Raw genomic sequence first — 19,977 nt, forward strand, 5'->3', positions numbered from 1 at the left:
AATGGCTGCCTTAGAAATACAAAATGGGATACAGGTGTGTTTCAGCCAATATATTAGATCTTTTATGTCGTATTCTATGCAACACATATGTAAACTGAATTTTGATCAATCAAATCCATTTTAAATGCATTATGACTTTTTACTGAAGGAAGCTATGGTTGAATTCTTTTGTAAAATGAATAATCACTCTCAGAGTTATATATTTTGTAATGTGATGGTATTAGATTCTGAGTGACCAATTTGTAGCTTGTAAGGGCATTAGACTTTGAGTGACTTATTTGCACATGAAAGAGCCAGGAAAGCTAAAGCTTGCCAGAGAGGATGAGCTTGCTTCCAGGCAAAACAGAGAAACTAAGAGAAAAGGTTCAAAAGGAGAGAGCTTGGTGTCTGTAGCAGGGATAGGGCTGCTTTACAGATGGCAGGTTTAGGACTCCAGGGACGGGTAGGGAACAGTCCTAGAATAAGAGTATAGTATTATTTTGCATGGATATAGTGGGGACACTGGCCAATGAAGGCCCAGAACCTGAAGCACAAATACATATTTTCTACCTGGTTTCCTTAGAGCATTTGCAGATATTTACTAACAGTTTTCAATCCAACCAGACAGAAATTTTGAGAAGCCAGTTTCAAGTCATGGGTTGGGTCTTCTGATGACTGTTGAACCAGAAAAACTGATGATTTAGGAATAGCTGAGTCAGAACTGAGTGTACATATAAAAGGTGTTGACCTGCCATTTCTTAGTCTCTTTTCTTTGGCATCTTAGAGTGAAGAGGCATACTTCAGGCGGGTCCTGAGCTACTTGCTGGTTGGAGGAAAGGGAATGAAGGGAGAGGGGAAGGAATCAGCATATATACATATATATAATTCTTTCTATTTCAATTTCAAATCAAAGAATTCTTTCAAGACTGAATCGCAGATTTTCTGGTCTTAGATAAGTTCCTGCTGAACCTATTGTGAGCCATCCCTCATCAGCAGTCTGTTTATTTTGGGTTTATTCTTTTCTGATCTTAGGTGAATAAATATCCCAAGATGGGAGTACACAGGCAATTCTCTATATTCAGGGACCCCAGAGGTTCCATGAGATTCTACTAGAAGATGGAGCTGATAATAATGGCCACAGGAAATGGTAGCCCCCAAAGTCAGGAGGTATCTGAGCAGCAACCTTGAGAAGGACATAGTCAGGCAGAAACCTTGTGAGACAGAGACAGACAGAGACAAAGACAGACAGAAAGATAGAAACAGAGAGAGGTAGAGATGGGGAGAGAAAGGAGGAGAGGGGAGAAAGGAAGAGAGTGATAAAAAGACAGAGAGACAGAGAAAGACAAAGGCAGGGAGGAAAAAGAGAGTTAGGAAGAAAAAGGGGAAAGAGAGAGACAAAGACAAACACAGAGAGAAGGAGAAACAGTAGCTGCTGCTTCTAGTAACCCAAGTCTGTCCATGTTGGGGGAGTGGCCCAGATGGGGTGCTATATGATTGACTTAAGACTCCTAGGATCTCAAGCAAGGTGGTGCCATAATTCTTGGGGAAAAAAGTTCCTAAGCCCTTGATGCTCCAGAAAAGAAGAAGGTTTCTGCAGTGGTTTGTGACGTTGTAGACTGGAGGGAGGAACATGCAAGGACTGTGAGAATCTAAAGAGAGAATATTTGTAAAGCATCCAGCACAGTACTTGGCACATAATGGGTCATTAATAAATGCATATTCCTGTTCTGTCCAGAGCCTGTCCAATGACTCTACCCTAGTGTGCCCCATCGTTCCAGGCCCAGGATCTGTTGCTGTCATGTTCTCTATTCCTTAAAAAAGTATTCTCTCTTCCTAACAAGGACAATTACATATTTAAATTCTTTATGCCTCCCAAAGTGAAAATTAATTAATCTTATTAATTCATCCATGCAGATGAAAGTCTTGCAGAAGACCTCCTAGGCAGGGTCTTCTTTTCATCTATCCAATGCATTTTAACTGTGACCCTCTGGGACAATGCCCCTCTTGTCTAATCCAAGAAGAGATTCTAATGATAGAATTTCAAATGGGTTAGGTCAGGAAGTTGAGGCCATCAAAGGCCAGTGGGGTAGATATTTTTAGAGAGTCAGCAGCAACCAAATTACTCTGGATGGGCAGCTGGATACTCTGTCTGTACATAGAGTTGTGTCCTTTTGGAAAGGCAACTGCAATAGAAATCATACTAGACTACAAGTCACAAGACTTGGGTCCAAATGCAGACTCTAGGGTTTCTCAATGTGTGCAAACAGGTTGTCCTCTTTAAGTCTCTGTTTTCCCATTTGTAAAACTGAGATTTTAACTCCACCTTGGGAACTGTAAGTATCCATATGAACAAAAATGTGTGTGTGTGTGTGTGTGTGTGTGTGTGCTCCAAATCCCCCTGTCCGTTTCATTGCATGTGAGTACAAGGCCTATCACTACATTAACATGCACAGGTGTTCAATCAATCATTCACCACAACCCTTGCTCACCTGTTCTGAGAACTTCCTAAATGACTCCAAAAGCCACTTAGAAACCTGCATTTAGTGCTAGTCCCCTGGTAATATTTAGTAAGTTGTTTTCCTCTTGAAAAGTTCAAGCACAGCTGTTTGTTTTATAACCCTCCCTAAGAAGGAGAGGGGGGAGAGAGAGAATCAGCCTTGTCCCCTAGACACCTTGACCACAGAGGCAGCCCCACCCTCACCTCAGCTTCCACAGCACCCCCCCCACAAACACACACTCAATAACTATGTTCCCTGCCCACATGTCATATTAGATTTGTGGAGGAGGAAAGAGAAGGGTTTTGGGATCAAAGAATCTAGGCTTGGAGGAGTCTTTAAAGATCTCTCAGAACAATCACCTCATTTTTCAGATGCGAAAACTTAAGTCCTAGAGATGGCAAATGACTTGATTAAGGTTACTCAGGTACTAACCATCAGTGGCAGGTTTCAAACTCAGATCTTTTGAGACCCAATCTCTTGCCCTTTCCATGACCCCATGATGCAGCAAAGGCAGTGGTGAGGCGAAGCAGAAAGGAAAGAATAAGGAATTCAAAGGACAGGAGAGAGAAGGGAAAGTTAAAAAGGTAGGTAGGGGGGCACAGAAGGAACAATGGGATACAGAAACTGCCCATAAACACAGGAGCCTGCAAGGAAACTTGGTTGAATACTCTAGAGCCCAAGGAAATAGGCATTCAAGCCCATACCTACTATCCACCTAATAATTCAAGGGAATGAATAAATGAACATGCCACACAATTAACACGCAGAATAAAGCCAGCTGCTATTTCAACTACAAGTTTTATATTTCCTAGTGGTGGAGTTTGGGAGGATGGAGGGAAGAATATGTTTCCAGTGACAGCCTTAGTGTTTTATGCCCCATGAATCTGCATTTTATTTCTTCCCATTGAGGGGGGGAGGACTGGAGGATGGGCAAAAAAATTTTTAAGGTGAATTATGACTGCTAGAATAATATTTTCTCTACCTTGGAGATATGTCTATGTATCCTGGGTATTTAATTTTAAAAGCTTCACAGATTATGAATTCTTTGTTCATATTACTTTAAACATCTTTCCATATTGTTCAGATTGTTAATCCACAAAGATATTTTGTTAGTTTATGCTTTTTATTATTATTTTCCCTCTTTAAATGATGCCACAAATTTAGCCTTGAAGTAGGAAAAATCCACTTACCTGGTTTTCATAAGGCAAAGATAATTGGACTAATTGAGTTCAGACTGTCTAAAATGACCAACTATGGAAAGTTTCAGGCCAAAGGGAGAGTATTTTGGAACATTGGGAATAAGTGACAGCATAATGAAAGTCATCTTGTGACCTTGACTATTTGCTACCAGAAACCCTGTTAAATAAAGACATGTGTTTACACACACACACACACACACAGATACACATGAAGTCACAGTTAAATCTGTATGTCTGTATGAGTGTGGTAGCAGATGTGCACAAAAGTTCCAAGGTCCATCAGCACAAAAAGCAGTTCCAGGATTTCTCTTCTCCTTTGATGATGATGATACTGATGTCTCTCTAGAGAGTGGGTTGATCAGGAAAGTCAATATTAATTGAGTTCTTCCAATACCCTCCAAAAAACTTACAGGATATAAGAGGCAGTAAATAAAAACAACATGAGTGTAGATGATTTCAGACTAAAGTCTGAAGGCCAGTTTGTTCCTTGTAAAGGTGGACAACCCTTTTAGACTTCAGCCAATGTAAAGGAAGTATAAATAAATGGTTTTGCCACTTTACTCCATTAAGAAGTGTTTCTTAGTAGATTTGATGGAATTACAGGGCAGCTAGCCCCCAGGTGGCAGAAGTATCAGAAATAGCCCTGCTGGGCTTAAGGAGCAAGAAGGAACTCTGAAGAGTCAGTTATCACTGGCGGCTGAGAAGCAAGTTAGCTAGGAAAGAAGAACCCAACTCCTGAGTACTCTTTGCCTTTTTCCCTTACCCTTCTTCCATAGTGTGCTGGGCTGGGGGGAAGGTTCTCTCCTTCCTTTTCCCAACTGGTAATAATATCTTGCTATGGGATCCATATTGGGGAAAAGCCATAACACACAGTAAGAAGTGAAAGCCATTAGCTTAAACTCTAGGTGGAAGCCCAGATTTAGTGACCTATTAAAAAACCATAACTCAGATACTGAGTCATAACTTAGATACTGTGATTGGTATAGGACAAGTACCCAACCTTGAGTGCCTCGGCATTTACCCAACGGTGCTTGATAAATGCCTGGATATCTGGGAACCAGGTTCAGTACTAAGTATAAACTAAAATGTTAGCCAAAACACTAACTAAGAAGAAAAACCCAAAATATCCACCAATCCACAGTGAAGCACCCTATGGCTCCTCTTCCCTTTGTCTGATTTCTATAATTACCCCAGAGATTTTGGGGAGGGATTTTTAGGAGTCTTTGTGGGGATATACTGAATCATCTGGATGCTGCCCTAGATTACCCCTGTTTTTAAGTAATCATAATGATTGATTAAACTCCTATAATCAATCTGGAGCTCCTTGACTTCTTTCTTTGGTACTGAGCTCACCCCTCAGAATGAGGGAGGTATAGGATTCCCCAGCCAGGGGAATTCAAGACCTTACACTAGCCAAATAGTAACTGGACTATTAGGGGGCACCATTCCCAACAGAGACCCGGCCCAGAGAATCTGGCTGTGTGGCTGTTTTGATCTGTGGAGCAGAGGTGGACCTAGAGGGGCCAGGATAGTGACTCTCCCAAAGGAGACACCATGCAATATAAGTTTATCATACTGTGGAAGCTTGAAGTACTGGGAATTTACATTGCCTTGGCTACAAGTGTTCTCTTGTTCTGTCCTTGTCCATCTGTGAACTTCATGTGCACATCCACTATCCTGCTCTTGTCGTGTATTTGATTTATGGAAATGTTTTGTGTGATGCTTACTATGCCATTTTTTGCTAATTGCCTTGTGTTGACTACTAAAGGTAAATGCAGGTCTAGCAGCTTGTGAGCTATAACTTTGGGAGTCTGGATTCACAGAGAACCTTGAAGCTAGTATTCCCTAAGTAATCCAACTATGAGTGTAAGTTTGGGAGCATCCCATAGAGGGTACAATCTATATGGAGGATAACTTCCTCAATTCCAAGGCTGCAAGAAATCCCAGTCCTATATATGGACCAAGAAGACAGAGTTCAGTTCAATATATACCTATTAAGCATCTCCTAAGAGTCAGGCCCTGTACTAGGTCCTGATGGTGTTCTGTGAGCCTCAGTCTCTTTGACTTTAAAATGGAAGACTTGAACTAGTGTAGCAGCAAGCACCCCAGCGTCCCCAGGGTGTCTGCCAACACAGGTTCCTAGATCTGCTTTGTTAAAGGAAAGCAACTCAAAATGGGTTAACAAGCTTACTTTAATCAGTCAAATATGTATCGTTTACCTAGTTCAGGGGGAAAAAGGTCAGCACCCCAAACTTCAGAGTATACAGACAAAATTATCAAGACAGAGAAACAGATCAAGTAGACAGGTTTCCAAACTGTCCAACTATTACATCCATACCAAATCAACATCTGGGTTTTTCAAAGCCGGGGGGCTCTCAATAACGGCTTCCCAAAGTCTCATCTGATCAAATCACAGAACATTTCTCAAAGTGAGCCCCAAAGCAAAGCCTCACAACAGGGATTATATAGCCTTCTCCTGGGTCAGAGAATGTAACCACACTCTTGACCCCCTTCCCAATCACACAGCATCAAGGTGAGGGCATTCCTAAAAACCAAGCCTCCTGCCACAGGCTCCACGTGACCACATTCAGCCTATTAGGAGGCAGAGGATATTTTCAAATTAAGGAAGATTCTCAGAGTCTCTTAAGCCTATCAAAGGGCCTAAGGGCAGGGAAGATCTTTAAATTTGAATTTCCATTACAACTAGAAAGCTTCCCTCCTAGTTCTCATGTGATTAGTGATTATAGTATCATTCACATGATTCCATAAATCCAGGTGCTAATGAACTTAATTTTAATTTTTTTGTTCCAGAACTGTGATTTCATTTGAATAGTGAACTTCAGGTGAAATATACTGACCCTATACTGACAGAGGACCAAACCAGCTTTGCAATTTCTCATCTTTGAGGGTTGCTTGGGACATAATGAAGTTACCCTTGTTCAGGGTCACTTACACAACCAGTATGGGTCAGGGGGGGAGGACTTGAATCTTTGCCTCTCTAACTGGATGTATTGATAAGGGAATTTGAAGATCTTCCCTGCCCTTTAAGGGGTATCACTTGAAGCCCAACAAGAGAAGCTTGCTTAGGGGAGGCTTGTTTTTCAGGAAGGCACACACACACACACACACACACATGTTGCTGGTAACTTCTCTCTCTGGTAACTAACTATGTATGTATGTGATGGTCAGACAGCTAGAAGCCCCATCTGTTGGTCTGTTGAAGTGTTATTTTCTCTGTCTGTATTTTTTGTCTGCTTGTAATTTCTGTTTGCATTCTCTGAAGTTCAGGGTGCTAACTTTTCCCCCTGGACTAGGTAAATGATATGTGTTTGATTAAAGTAAGATTGTTCACCCCTTTCCAGTTGCTTTCCTTTAGAAAAGCAGATCAAAGAACCTGTGCTAATAGCCATCCTGGGTATGCTAGGGTGCTTGCTGATACACTGGAGGACATTTCCCTGACCCCTAAACTACATTTCTGCTCCTCAAGGTACAACATGTTTAGTGTCCCATTCCTTTGTGTTTGTTTAAAAGAGGCAAAGATATGAAATAGAAATGTGGTATAAAGAAGAACCAGGGCGTAACTAGGACTGACCTCTTGGGAAGGAAAAGTAGGATAAAACCTTTCAGAAAATAGTAGTGAAGACAAAGAACAACCAATCTATAGATTTAAAAGTATGTAAAAGTGTTTGCTCTGTGCCAGGCACCGTGCTAGGCACTGGAGACATAAGAACCAAGGATAAAACCACCCCTGTTCTCAAGGAGAAAGGGTAAATAGAGTGATGAAATAAATGCCAAATAAAAAGCAATGTCAGGTCTCCTGGCTGGTTAGTGGTGGAGCTGGGACTAAAACTCAGACCTTGTGATGTTCACAGTCCAGACCTCTGATCACCAGGGCTTAACACCACACAGGAGGCTGAATCAAAGGTAATGGAGGACTCAGGACAGTTATAAGCTAGATTTGAGTATGTCAAGATGCTGCGGCAGCAAAGAGGCATATCGAACACCAAGTAAAGGTGGAGGAAGAAGAAGAGAAAGATTCCAGCAACAGGACCCATTCCCCTCAATCCCCTCCTCTAGCCTCTATTGCACAGTCATGACAAATAGTCTGCCACAGCAGCTAGCCAAGAGAGTTAGATATAAAAGAGTTAAGGGTTTCATTTCCAGCAAGGAAAACAAAGCTAATTTCCAGTGACCTACAGTGAGTACAGAGTGGTTAAATTCCAGCCAGTGCCAAGTAATAACTGCATATGCACAAAATGTAGGTGTTTCTCCATAAAAGAAAAAAATTAGATACCTGGAAGAATATCTACCTTTTCTCAAAGAATGAGATAATTTTATATCTTTTGTTTTATACCACCTAAATTTCTGTATCTATTCCCTTCTCCCCTCCCAGAGAATCAGCCTATATAGCAAAGGATATTTTTTTTAAGAAAGAAAAAGAAGGGGGGAGCAATCAGCAAAAATAATGCATTGAAAACATCTGAAAATATGTGCAATGTTCCATACCTGTAGACCTCTGACTCCTACAAAAAGGGCAGAGAGATGTGTCTCCTCATATCTCTTCTTTGGGACCATGTTTGTTTTTTGTAATTTTGCAATATTCTCTTTTTATTGTTTTGTGGTTGTTAAAGAATAAAGTTTTATTTGAAAGAGGAAAATTCTTCAAAGGAAAAACAAAAAGAGGAAAAAAATGTATGAATCCTAAATTCTGTCGGATGATTGAAGGGTAGAATGAAGTGACAGACAAAATAAAGGGAAGGCCTAGACAATCTCTGGAGCTATGGAAGGGCCTTCAGGCTCTCCCTACAGAGGGTGGGTCTGAACTCTTGCAGTAGGAACCAGCCTGTCATGCTCTAAGAAACATTCAATGACCTACCTTCTTAGGATCAACAGGCACTATCAGAGAGAAGGTCAAAGAAAAAAAAGAGATGAGTCTTCTTGTTTGGCAGCTTTCCGCTGAGAAATACGAAGCGGTCATATGTTATGCCAACACAAACAGTTGGAAGGTATGCTGGAATGGTATGCAAACTCATCCAAAACCTATTGAAAAACAAACAAACCTGACAACCATTATCCATTTCTGGTGATTCGTCAAGAGCAGGGATGGCCTCAGAAGGAACCTGGAGAGCTTTGTTACAGATTGTGTGTAGTAGCTAGCATTTTTATAGCATCTTAAGTTTAACAAAGCATTTTCACATATTTTCTCAATGGATTTTCACAACAAACGTGTGGAGAAGGTGCTACTATCACCCCCATTTCACAATTGAGAATACTAAGGCAGAGGTTAAGTGACTTGTCAGGGTCACACAGTCAGCCAGACCCTGAGGCAGGAGTCTTCCTGACTCCACATCAAAGACCATCTACTGTGCCACTTCACTGAGTAAGTACTAAGCAAAAACCTTGAGGCCTTAGGGTGGTGTTTTCATCACTGCTAACAATCAGAGGTAGGAGTTTCAGAAGAGAAAGCTGGATTTGGCAAACCAATAGCTGGTGAGGATAGTGTTTAAAATGGGATTTAAAGTCTTGGGAGATAATTTAAGACAGAGGAAGAATGAAATGATTGAGTGTATCTAACAAGGGCCAATAAAGCTATATTTTTAAAACTGTTCAAGAGGGCTTTATATTAAAAATAAAGGAGGGAGAAGAAAAGCATCCACTTTCTCCACCGGCTTAGATTCAACAAACAGCAGCACTAAACACAACACAGGATTTATGTCAGGGAAGAAATCTAGAAATTCACAGGAAAAAATATCCAAGAAGAGGAACAACAAATAAAGAAATTACAATTTCAGATCTCCATACATAAATGTAAAGATTGCAGATAATAAACAAGATGAACTGGGACATCTTGATATGAAAGATAAATTCAACCTCAGGACTATCACAGAGGCATGTTGGGCCATGACTTGTTGTGATATGATTCTGGAAAACTTCATCTCATCCAAAAGGAACAGAATGGATAAAAGGTGCAATGGAGTATCCATGTAGAGAATTGTAGCTGACACTGACTTGGTGATTTACACACATGATTTCATTTGAGCCTCACAGCAGCACTGGAATGGAGGTTCTACATGTATTTGTATCCCTATTTTATTTTTTTGTTTGTTTGTTTTGCTTTTTTGGGGGGGGGAGGGCAATTGGGGTTAAGTGACTTGCCCAAGGTCACACGGCTAGTCAGTGTTAAATGTTTGAGGCCGGATTTGAACTCAGGTCCTCCTGACTCCAGGGCCAGTGATCTATTCACTGTGCCACCTAGCCTCCCTGTATCTCTACTTTAGAGATAAAGAAACTAACACTGGGGGAGATTAAGTGACTTGTCCCTTGTTGCAGAGCAATCGTCAGAGGCGGGATGTGAACCTAAGGCTTTTTGCCTGTATCTACAAGATCATGCCACCTTTTGACACACAGACTCAAGTGGCAAAAAAAAAGTCCATGAGCCAGAGATCTAAAGGACAATATGAGTTTGAGAAATAGATCACAAACCTGGCACAAAGCAGCTGACAAACTCTCTGACATGAAAAACAATGACAATAATAGCTAGAATTTATTTGTCTACTATGTCCCTGCTACTGGGCTAAGGGCTTTACAAACATTATTTCACTTGATCCTCACAACAATCCTGGGAAGTAGGTGCTGTTATTATCTCCATTTTACAGTTGAGGAAACTGAGGCAAACAGAGACTAAGTAACTTGCTCAGGGTTACACTATTAAGTGTAATTAAGTGTCTGATGCTGGATTTGAACTCAAGCCTTCCTGAATCCAAACCCAACGCTCTATCTACTGCACCACCAAGCTGCCATTCTGTTTACCAAAAACAATCACTGATTTCAGAAAGACAGACTCAAAACAGTGAACAGGAAGTTCCAGTTACAGAGCATGGCCTAGCTTTTCTCTACCCTGGTAAGATCACATCTGAAGGAGTACAGTTGATTAGGAAATTGATTGAAAATGTGGAGCCTGTCCAGAGGAAAACATGTAGAATGGTGAGAAAACTAGAGAAGATGCATTAAGAGCATTGGTTTAAGGATCAGAGGATGTTTAGCCCGGGGAGGAAGATAACATTGGAGACACAGGAATCTTCACACATAACTGCCTTCAGATTTCTGAAGGGTTGTCATGGGGAAGAGGGATTGATTCTGTTGAATCATAATTTTTTTTGCATTAGATCTACAAGGTCATGCTGCCTCTCAACACACACTGACTCATGTGGAAAAAGAAGATCCATGAGCCAGAGATACAAAGGATGGTATAAAATATCTGGATGCAGACCAAAGAAGCTAAGGTTAATTAGCTTTTACAAAAGGATATTCATTTCCAATATGCAGCAAGAATAATGTACAAATATTTCCCCCAATTCTCTGGGGTATACCTTCCCTATACCACTTTGGTCACTGAAGAAAGTAGGCTCAACTTAACTAAATTCTTCTATAGCATTGGTCCCACCAAGGTCAAGAACATAAGCAGCATTCTTCCAGATGAGTCTCTGTTTCAACTACTGCTGGGCTGGAGTTTTTTTATTTTTCTTGAGGGGGCAATTGGGATTAAGTGACTTGCCCAAGTTCAGACAGTTAGTTAAATGTCAAATGTCTAAGGTCAGATTCGAACTGAGGTCCTCCTGACTTCAGGACCAGTACTCTTTTCACTCTGCCACCTCGCTGCCCCCTTCTGGAGTTCTAAAGGCCGCTCACAAAGTTCATCCCTTGCTCCTCTGTATATCAGTTCTCCAAAGGCTGAAAATCTGAACTCTGGAATACCAGAATAGTGAGGCACCCTCTGGACCTTACAAACTCCCAAAAAATGTATGGAGACCCATGAAAGTGTCAACGAGTTCCCTCAAGAGCTCTGAGGCCAAAAGGAAGTGGCTAAAACCAATGGGCCTTTTTGGATGTTTCCTGATCCAAAGAGCCTCCTCTTCACCATGTTGTTAACTGAGAGGAGCCAAGTAGTTATAGGAAGTCCATACATGCTTCACAGTCTTTCCAAGGCTTCTATTCCATGTCATCCTGAATCCTCTGGAAACAAGAAACAGGATCTACACATTTTTCATATCAGGAGACACATCAGAAGCACTCTGCACATGTACCACACTTTCATTACTCATGGGTGAACTACATTGCTATATTCTGGGATACTGAAAGAACTGGCTGAGCACCCTCCCCAGAGTCAGGAGGACCCGAGTTCGGTTCCAGCCTTAGACACTTAACACCCACACTAAAACACTAGTCAGGTAACCTTGGCCAAGTTACTTAACCCCAATTGCCCTCCAAAAGGCAAAAAAAAGAAAGAACTGGCTGGTGGAATTGCTAAGCCATTGTCTGTGATTGGTGGGGGGGAGTAAATTGGAAAAGTGCTACAAGATTGAAAATGAACAAATATGGTTATATTGTTAAAGTAAAAGAAAAAAGTAGATTCTTCAAATTATGTAGTGGCGAGCTTGATATTGACATCTTGCTAAATCTGATAGTATATTATCTTAAGAACAATACAGGAGCGGCCAGGTGGCTCAGAGAATAAGAGTACCGGCTCCAGTGTTGTGATGACCTGGGGATCAAATCCGGGCTCAGATACTTAGCACCACACCCAGAAATAACTGGCTGTGTAACCTTGAGCAAGTTGCTTAATCCCAATTGCTTAAAAAAAAACAATACAGAGAGATGTGGCCCAAGTAACAGTTTAATCAGGTGGCTTCAAAACCAGTTCAATACCTAGACCCAACATTAGTAGAGACTAATGAATATATGTCAAACTAGAGTGCCTTGGGAAGTTCTCTTCAGACTTACTCTGCTTAATGTCTTTATCAGTGACTATGATAAAGATATAGATAACATGTTTATAGAATTTGGAGATAACATAAAGCTGAAAAAGATAGCTAATAAGCTGAATGACAGTCAAGATACAAAGATTCAAGTCCAAAACAGAATTAATAATTCCATAAACCCACCCTTCTTCCCAGCATCTTTATTTCTTACCAGAGCACCACAGTGTTTTCCCTTGCCCAGCCCAGGTTCACAACCTTGTAGTCATCCTTGACTACTCATTCTCTCCTGCACCCAACATATCTAATCAGTTGTTAAGTCTTTTTTCATACTTTTATTCTTTTCAATTAATTCATTTCATTTATTTTTTCTCCCTCCTACCTCTCCCCATTGGAAAAAAATAAGTCTTAAATATGCTTAGTCAAGCAAAGTAAATTTCTACTTTGACTATATATATATAGACTTCTCTTAAGTCTATTACTCTCTGTCAGAAGGTAGGTAACATGCTTTGACATCAGTCCTTTGGGATTAAGGGTGGTAATTGCATTGATCATAGTTCTTAAATCATTCGTGCCCTTTCGTCTTTACAATGTTATTGTTATTCCCTTGGTTCTGTTCACTTTATTCTGCATCAGCTCAAAAACTCTCTAGGTTTCTCTGTAACTATTCTAGGAGTACCCATCATTTTGGTAATTGCTGAAAAAAAATATTGTATATAAATGTAATAGAATACTATTATCCCATCAGAAATGATAAAAGGGACAGTTTCAATTGCCAAATCTTGTCAGTTTTACTTCTGTTGCATTTCTCACATCTATCCCCTTCTCTTCACTTAACATAGGTCAAATTCTTAATACCTCTTGTCTGCGCTAATACCTTCTAATTGGTATCCTTCCCATTCCGTCCTCCAAACAGCTGCCAATACGATATCAATTCCAGAAGCACATCTCTGACAATGCTATTTTTATACTCAATTGGGTCTCTATCACCTCAAAGATCAAATACAAACTTCTCTTCTTGGTATTTAAAATCCTTCATTATTCGTCCCCAGTCTATTATTCCAACCTGATTACATATTACTCCCCTGCCAACAATCTACAGTCCAGCCACACTGATCCTCTTGCTACTCCCACCCACGACACCTCATCTCTCATACCCATACTCTTGTGGGAACTGGCCCCCATGACTGGAAGGACCTTCCTCCTTAAACCTGTCTCTTAGAATCCCTAAATTTCCTTCAAAGCTTGATTCAACAGCACTTCCTCCTTGAGGCCTTTTTAGCTTTTTCTATCCACTATCACCTCTTCCAAAAAAAAATCACCCCTTATTTAGTTTGTATCTATTTGTATACATGTTGTCTCCCCCCACAGAATGCATGTTTCTGAGGTGCAGAAGATGTTTCATTTTTGGCTTTGTATCCCCCACATTGCACCAGTCACCTGTTAGGTACATAATGAATACTTATTGGTTGGTTGATTAAAAAAGGTCTTGACGAGTCAGAATGTTGAATTGGATTAAAGAGGTTGAAATGGAATAGGAATAAAGGTGATTTCTGATATTTGGGTCCAAAATATCAGCTCTCCAATAAAGCAAAGGAAAACTATGAACAGAAAAGAATTGGTGTGGAAAGGATTCATAAGATTTACTGGATTATGAGTGATATGTGAGTCAGCAATATGTATTGCACCCAGAAAAGTGAATGCAGTCTTGGGCTCCATTCAGATATGCCTAGGATTTGGGAGGCTGAGAGTCTGGCTATATCAACAGTATTTGGTTTTCAAATCCCCCACTTGGCTCAGCACAGTGCCCTGAACATAGCAGGTGCTCAGTAAATATTTGTTGATTGTCTGATTGCTGACTTTTCACCCTCCCCTGGTCCCTCCCTTAAGAAGTTTCACATAAAGCAGTACATTAAAGAAGAAATTAAGGCAGAACATAAGTTTCCTGGAAGAAAAGTTCTGCATTATGTTTTCTCTAGATATGTTGGGAATAGAAAAAGAAAAATTACAGTTTGGAACATGTTGTTAAAAAAAAGTCACCTACCTTAGGTTACCAATTTTGAAAAAAAGAAATATTCCTCTATTTTTTTTTCCCGTAGCCAGCTACCCTGCTGAACAGATGATCAGGCACAGACCAGAATGACCTTGGCATAGCTGTTTTGTCAGGCCTCAGCATTTTTCAAAGACTCTAGGGCTACAGACTTTTATAATAACCTTTTATTTCATTCTTAGCAACAACAATTTTGCGAAGTAAGCTGCTCTTGGGACCTTCGTTAGACAGCTGAGGAAAACCGAAGGGGGAAGATATAATGACCTGCCTCAAGTCCAGGGTAAGTCGCTGACCAAGCTGGACCTCACACTAAGTTTCTGTCTGTTAGGACTCTTGGTTGGCAGAAGGGAGGGGTGGAGAGTAAACCTGCCTGTTTACATTTATGGACATGGCAGAGACCAGAAAAATCCAGTCCAAATTTGGAGAACAACTTTGAAGGAAAACCTATCCACATTCAGAAGCACAGAATCGCAAGTCTGGGAGGGGGAAAGACATGCAGCAGCCAGCCAGTCCAAGTCATCCTTAAAAGGGCTTCTCAGGATATCACCCCCAACTATTGGGCACTCAGCCTCTGCTTGAAGACTCGAAGGAGAAGGAACCAGTACTTCCATAACTAGTTCCTTCCACATTGGGGCAGCTCCAACTATTAAGGAAATTGTTTGTTATTTTGTCTTATCCCCGCTGACGTCAAGTTGAAATTTTCTTCTTTGTAACTTCCATTCATCATTTTTTTTGGTACTCTCCTCTGGGGTTAAATAGAATAATTCTAACGCCTCGAATGTGATAGCCCTTCAAATCTTTCAATGCAGTTTTCACTTCTCTATTCCAAATATCCCCAGTCTCTTCATTTGATGCTCGTATGACTTGGACTCAAGGCCCTTCACCATCCTCCTGGCTGTCCTCCTCCAGATGTTCTTAAGCTGACAATGTCCTCCTTAAACCACGGCATCCAGAAATGAGAGTAATAGCTCAGCAGTGTCCAACTAGGGCAGTGCATGGCCTGCTTCCCTATTTCCCGAGGAGCTGCCTCTTAGTGCAATTCAAGAGCATATTAACTTTCTTAGCTATTACTGTAATCAAGCAGCTGGCTCATATTGAACTTAGTAAACTAAAACTCCAAGTTTTTTCAGAGAAACTGCTATCTAGCCATGCCTATCCTATCCTATACTTTCAAAGATGATTTGTTTTAATCCAAATTTAAGACTTTAAATTTATCCTTATTGAGTCTTATTTTTGTTTTTACATGTTTTATTTTTCCCCAATTACATGTTATTTTTAATAGTATTTTATTTTCCCCCCAATTACATGTCAAGACAATTTTTAGCATTTATTTTTACAGGATTTTAAGTTCCAAATTTTTCTCCCTCTCCTCTTCCAAAAATGGTAGACAATTTGATATAGGTTATACATGTGCTATCATATGAAACATATTTCCATTTTAATCATAGTTGTGAAAGGAGAAACACCAAAAGGAAAAAAAAAACACGAAAAAGAATAAAATGGAAAAAAGAAATATGCTTCAATCTGCCTTCAGAGTACATCCCTTCTTTACCTGTGTGTGGATAACATTTTCCTTTTTGAGTCCTCTGTACTTGTCTTGGATCATTGTGTTTCTGAGAAAAGCTGAGTCATTCTTAATTGATTATCACACAATGTTGCTGATACTGCGTACAATGTTTTCTTTGTTCTGTTCATTTCACTTTGCATCAATTCCTACAAGTCTTTCCAAGTTTTTCTAAAATCTACCTATTCATTGTTTCTTGTTGCACAATAGCATTCCATTACATTCATATACCACAATGTGTTCAGTCATTCTCCAACTGATGGGCATCCCCTCAGTTTCCAATATTTTGCCACCACAAAAAGGGCTGCTATAAATATTTTTGCACATTTAAGTCCTTTTCCCTTTTTTATGATCTCTTGGGAATACAGACTAGCAGTGGTATTGCTGAATCAAAGGGTATGTGCAGTTTGGTTGTCTTTTGTAGATAGTTCCAAACTGCTCTCCAGAATGGTTGGATCAGTTCACAACTCTACCAACAGTGTTAGTGTCCCAATTTTCCCACAACCTCTCCAGAATTTATCATTTCCCTTTTTTGTCATATAAACCAATCTGATAGGTGTGAGGTGATACCTCAGTGTTGTTTTAATTTGCATTTCTCCAATCAGTATGATTTAGAGCATTTATACATATCCCTGTAGACAGCTTTGATCTCTTCACCTGAAAACTGCCTGTTCATATCCTTTGACCACTTATCATTTGGGAACTGGCTTATATTCTTATAAATTTAACTCAGTTCTCTACATAATTGAGAAATGAGGTCTTTATCAGAGATACTTGATGTAAAGATTGTTTCCCAGCTTTCCGCTTTCCTTTTAATCTTGGTTGCATTGGTTTTGTTTGCACAAAAGCTTTTTACTTTTCATATAATCAAAATTATCTATTTCACATTTCATAATGCTCTCTATCTCTCGTTTGGTCATGAATTCTTCTCTTCCCCATAGATCTGACAGGCACTGTTCTTCTGATTTGCTTTTGGTGTCACTCTTTACATATAAACCATGCACCCATTTTGACCTTATCTTGGAATATGGTGTGAGATGTTGGTCTATACCTAGTTTCTGTACTATTGTTTTTTACTTTTCCCAGCAGTTTTTCTCAAATAGCAAGTTCTTATCCCAAAGACTGGGGTCTTTGAGTTTATCAAACACTAGGCTACTTTCATCATTGACTACTGTGTCTTGTGTACCTAACCTATTCCACTGATCCACCACTCTATTTCTTAACCAGTACCAGATTGTTTCAATAATTTCCACTTTGCGATAAAGTTTCAGATTTGGTATTTCTAGGCTGCCTTCCTCTGCATTTTGGGTTTTTTTTTTGCTAATTCTGTTGATATTCTTGACCTTTTGTTCTTCCAGATGAATCTAGATTTTATTTTTTCTGACTATAAAATAATTTTTGATAGTTTGATTGGTATGGCACTGAATAAGTAAATTCATTTAGGCAGAATTGTCATTTTTATTATATTGACTTGGCCTACCCATGAGCAATTGATATTTTCCCAATTGTTTAGATCTGATTTGATTTGTGTGAAAAGTATTTGGTAATTGTGTTCATCTGGTTCTTGGGTTTGTCTTGACAGGTAGACTCCCAAGTATTTTAGATTGTCGACAGTTATTTTAAATGGAATTTCTCTTTCTGTCTCTTGCTGGTGGGATTTATTGGTCATATATAGAAATGCTGATGATTTATGTGGGTCTATCTTATATACTGCAACTTTGCTAAAGTTTTTAATTATTTTAAGTAGTTTTTTAGTTGATTCTCTAGGGTTCTCTAACTATACCACCATATCATCTGCAAAGAGTGATAGTTTTATTTACTCATTTCCTATTCTAATTCCTTTTATTTCTATAACTAACATTTCTAGTATATTGGATAATAGTGGTGATAATGGACATCCTTGCTTCACCCCTGATCTTATTAGGAAGGCTTTTAGCTTATCTCCATTACAGATGATGCTTGCTAATGCTTTTAGATAGATACTGTTTATCATTTTAAGGAAAGCTCCCTTTCTTCCTATGCTCTCTAACGTTTTAGGAATGGGTACTATATTTTGTCAAAAACTTTTTCAGCATCTATTGAGATAATCATATGATTTCTGTTGGTTTTGTTATTGATCTGGTCAATTATGTTGATAGTTTTCCTAATATTGAACCAATTCTGAATTCCTGGTATAAATTCCACCTGGTCATAGTGTGTAATCCTTGTGATATATTGCTGCAATCTCCTTGCTAGTATTCAAAATTTTTGCATAATATTCAATAGAGAAATTGGTTTATAATCTTCTTTCCATGTTTTAGCTCTTCCTAGTTTAGGTATCAGCACCATATTTGTTTCATAAAAGAAGTTTTGTAGGACTCCTTCTTCACCTATTTTTCCAAATAATTTATATAGTATTGGAATTAATTGTTCTTTGAGTGTTTGCTAGAGTTCACTTATGAACTTATCTGGCCCTGGGGATTTTTTCTTAGGGAGTTTATTAATGGTTTGTTAATTCCTTTTGCTAAGATGAAATTATTTAGACATTCTATTTCCTGATCTGTTAACCTGGATAATTTATATTTTCATGAATATTCATCAATTTCACTCAGATTTTCAGATTTATTGGCATTTAGTTGGGCAAAATATTTCCAAATGATTGATTTAATTTCTTCTTCATTGGTAGTGATTTCTATTATTTTCATTTTTAATACTGTCTATTTGGTTTTCTTTTTTTAAATCAAATTAACCAATGGTTTATCTATCTTATTGGGGTTTTTTTGTATAAAACCATCTCCTAGATTTATTTATTAGCTCAATAGTTTTTTATGTTCAATTTTATTAATCTCATCTTTGATTTTCAGGGTTTCCAATTTGGTGCTCATTTGGACATTTTTAATGTGTTCTTTTTCTAGTTTTTTTAGTTGAATGCCCAATTCATTGGTCTGCTCTTTTTCAATTTTGTTGATGTAAGAATTTAGAGAAACACATTTTCCCATAAGTTCTGCTTTGGCTGCATCCCATAAATTTTGGGATATTATCTGTTTGTTGTCATTTCCTTTCATGAAAATGACCTGATAGTTTTGAATTTTGGCTATTATGCTCCTTAGACTTTTTATTTTGTGATCTCTTTCCTGAGCTGATCAATGGATTCTTTCAACACCTATTTTCCCCTCTAGTTCCAGGATATCCGTGCAGTTTTCCTTGATAATCATTTCTTGAATTGCTGTCCAGGTCCTCCTTTTGATTATGACTTTCAGGTAGTTCAATGATTCTGACATTGTCTCTCCAGGATCTACTTTCCAGGTCAGTTGTTTTTCCCATTAAGTATTTTACATTTTCTCATTCTTTTGAAATTGTTTGATTGATTCTTGATATCTCAGAATCATTGGCTTCCACTTGCTGAATTCTAACTTTTAATTAGTTGTTCTCTTCAATTAGCTTTTGTACTTTCTTTTCTATTTGGCCAATTGTATTTTTAAGGAGTTGTTTTCTTTTTCCAAGCTGTTGACTCTTTTTTTCATAACTCTCTTGCATTCCTCTTATTTCTTTCCCCAATTTTTCTTCCACCTCTCTTATATGATTTTTAAGGGTTTTTTTGAACTCTTCCATGAATTCTTTCTGTGCTTGAGACCACTTCCATTTTTCTGTGGGGTTTTGCCCATAAGTGTTTTGATATTGTTGTCCTTTCCTGAGTTTGTGTCTCAATCTTCCCTGTCACCATAATAACTTTTTATGGTCAGACTCTTTTTTTCTCATTGTTGTCTTTTGCTCACCTTTTTTGGTCTTTTTCTTTTCTATTTCAGCTCTGCTCCTGTGGTGCAAGGGGCACTATCTCAGGCTTCTTGTGCCAGGGATGGACTCATGTTGCCTTGTCTGGTGCTGCACTGAGGGGGTTGCGATGGGGGTGAGGGCTGGTGCTTCTGGGAGTCATAGGGCTCTTGCAGCTTAC

At 39.2% G+C, this 19,977-nt stretch overlaps 1 long non-coding RNA gene across 1 annotated transcript in view; it reads left to right on the top strand.

Moving 5' to 3' along the window:
• Positions 1 to 2,172: 2,172 nt before the first annotated feature.
• LOC138154019 (uncharacterized) overlaps positions 2,173 to 19,977 on the top strand; it is a 32,059-nt gene continuing 14,254 nt past the window's right edge. Inside the window, exons 1-2 of the long non-coding RNA XR_011166534.1 lie at positions 2,173 to 2,312; positions 14,665 to 14,762. This is a non-coding gene — a long non-coding RNA (uncharacterized lncRNA). The remainder of the gene's footprint in view (positions 2,313 to 14,664; positions 14,763 to 19,977) is intronic.

Source organism: Petaurus breviceps, unplaced genomic scaffold (genome assembly GCF_028583685.1).
Source record: "Petaurus breviceps papuanus isolate PSGF00001 unplaced genomic scaffold, PetGlider_PUasm1.0 151, whole genome shotgun sequence".
NCBI lineage: Eukaryota > Metazoa > Chordata > Mammalia > Diprotodontia > Petauridae > Petaurus > Petaurus breviceps.